General features: G+C 36.2%; 1 long non-coding RNA gene across 1 annotated transcript; it reads left to right on the top strand.

The window, feature by feature from the left end:
• The first annotated feature begins 1,855 nt into the window (after positions 1-1,855).
• Positions 1,856-2,992, top strand: LOC129757728 (uncharacterized). The gene is made up of 4 exons (XR_008739776.1): positions 1,856-2,136; positions 2,227-2,441; positions 2,505-2,746; positions 2,895-2,992. It is a non-coding gene; the product is annotated as an uncharacterized LOC129757728 (long non-coding RNA).

Here is a 2,992-nt window from a genome sequence, read left to right as displayed (position 1 = left end):
CAACCTTAAGACGGAAATTTCACTATTTTTTTTCTCAATTGATTTAAAAAATGCAATTTGGTTTATTCTGACGAATATTACTAAGCAGTGATGGTAAATTTCGCCCGTCACGCTTGACCCGACTAGTTTTGTTTCATCAAACGACTGGCACTGTTCTCAATTGACGGAGCCTCACTAGTCGCATGACGGATAAAGCACGACAACAATCAACATTTCTACATCATCGACTGGCGAAGCTCCTACACATGGTCAAAATTTCTCCTGACAGTGACTGGCAAATCTCTTCACACTTCGATCGGCTGCTGACGGCAGGTAGGGTATTTCGGGGGAATATGCACCTGCTAAGGGAAATGATCGAGTATGCGGAATACATAACCTGAACACCCGAATACATTGCAACATGTGCTTCGTATTTCTATCTTCTACTCATATTCTGACAATAATATAACTTTTTATTGTAAAAACTATGAAAAAAATCGATTTTTTACAAATGCCTTTAAAAGCAACCTTCGAAATCATTGGATGTTAAACGCCCCAGAGTAGGCAGATGATGCACCAAAACATTGGATCAAAACGACTCAAAAACATCACAATATTCACAGTGAAAATGAATTAATTCTGTTATTTAATTAGGAAAAATCTGAAAAAAAAATTTTTTTCCCAAGTTTATCTACACATAAAAACAAGTGTTTTGTTTACATTTCCCAGTGAAAATCTTTGAAATTTTTGACTTTATTTTGAACTGTGTCAGTGTTAACCAAATTATTCTGCTGCTTTTGGCGACAAATTAAGTGAACCGGTTCGATTTTCGGTGCACGTTTTTTACTCAAACCCGATCGAAAGTTGTAATTATTATGCATCCTAATGATAATTTAGGACTAAGCAAAGAAAATGATCGGTATGTCATTTCGAAATTCGCTCTGTATTCATGGAAAACTGCACTCCAAAATTTAGAATAAAACACGTGGTTTTGTTTACATCTTAGCGAACAGCACCTTGAGAGGAGGGCGATTTGTCCAAAAAATGATGGGGGCATTTTAATCGGTTATTTAAAATTTGATAAATCTTCAGTTTACCATAAAACAACAATTTACCACAGTTTTCCATCAATTGATAATTCGAATATATAATTTGAACAACCAATAAAATCAATAATGAGGATGTTTCAAGCGATCATCTTGGGGTAAAAGCTTATTTCATTTGATCACTTTTTACAACTTAAGTGATAGATAGCCACCACAAAATTTAATTAGATTGTTATTCGTATTTAAATGAATATCTGGTAATCATTTTAATTAAAATTACAAGGTATTGATTTTAAGAACACATTTGTGTAAAAAGAATCCACTAAGAACTTCGCAAATCTTCAAAATTCATCAAAATATAGTCGCTGGCATTTTACCCCGCAAGGGCATTATGGACAGAGGTACCCTACAACTAATTTAAAGACTTGCTGGCAGAGAGCAACAATAGCAATAAAAAACTGAAAACGAGCTTGCTGGCAGGAGCAACAATAATAATAAATGCTTTTCTTGTTCCTCTTCGGTCGTCTTCGGCTTGCTGGCAGGAGCAACAATAATAATAAATGCGTTTCTTTTTCGTCATCGGTCGGTTGAATGCGATTGCTTGACTAGGTTAATATTTTAGCTTCAAATGACTGGGGAATGAATGACCGGCAAACGAAGTGAATGGTCGTTAAGGAACAGTCAAATGAGTTTGACGGACCAAGAGACTCAACAGTCACAGTCATTTGACTATTGACGTTGATGTATGCCAACCCTGTTACTAAGTGGAGTATATCTTGCATAACAAGCTATGCTCTTGTCACAAAATAAAGTAAACAAGGTGGATCATCAGTTAACAAACACAGAGCAACTCGTAATAAAACAATCAATGTATTTTATGAGAGAGTTGTCATCAATGAGTACTAAGAAGCGATTTGTAAAGATATTAATTACCCGCATAATTAAAAACAGTTGGGGATATAGTACTAACTATTAACTTAATATATTGGTAGCAGTACCAGTATGAAATATCTCCCAAGTATCATTTCATTATACATGTTCAAAATTTTATTACCTCAATAAATTATGACAGGATCGTATCAGTGACAGTGACAATATGATATATGATTTAGTAAGTATAGTATAATAAGAGAATAAAAATTTGCAACCTTTGAATATTGTCTCTGGACCTTATCCAGGACTCTAACAGTGTACGACAAAGTTTCCTTATAGCTTAAAGATGTCGGAAACACCAATCGAGTGAGCTGCACTAATTGTTTCACTCTGGAGGCTGAAAATAAGAAGCTTAAGGAGCAATTAAAGATCAGTAAGCGGAAGCTGCAGAGGGTGCAGGGGGAAAAATTGTCCTCGGACGAGCACGCACTACGATTGTCGAAAGAACTCCAATTGATGAAGGACAAAAATAAGTTTCCTGAGGTGAAACAATTTCATACATCCTTGCAAACATATTTCTTACATTATTTTTGAATCTATTTTCAGGCTTCTTTTTCCGAGCAAGAAGGAATTCCGATGACCGTAGCAGATTTGGATGAACTGAATGGCCGCGCGACAACAGACAGCTGGGTTGCTCGCTGTTCGCTTGGTCGGTGCAGATAACCTGATAAAGATGAGCGTAGCCGGTCAGGCGTGCCATCGGTACGCCAATATGAAAAAAGAAGACGGAACTCGTTTGTACCCAACCCCAAAAAAACTGGACCCCAACGTGTTGCAGTTTATCTGTAGTAAGTTTGATTACTTTATTAAATTTATGTACCCGGGGGATTAACCGATGCATTTTATGTACCCGGGGGATTAACCGATGCATTCGTGGGTCTAACCTAAAATCCAATAGATAAAGTTCTTACATTTATTCAACCTTTCTATTTTCAGACAAAATCGCAGAACGTACTGCCATCCGTGTTGGTTTACAAAACGTACTTACAATTCGGCAATATCAAAAATAAAAAATAAAAACATCAACATTTTAA

Source organism: Uranotaenia lowii, chromosome 3, assembly GCF_029784155.1.
Source record: "Uranotaenia lowii strain MFRU-FL chromosome 3, ASM2978415v1, whole genome shotgun sequence".
In the NCBI taxonomy this organism is placed as follows: Eukaryota; Metazoa; Arthropoda; class Insecta; order Diptera; family Culicidae; genus Uranotaenia; species Uranotaenia lowii.
Note: the sequence above shows the minus strand (reverse complement) of the source record. Positions and strands in the feature narration are given on the sequence as shown.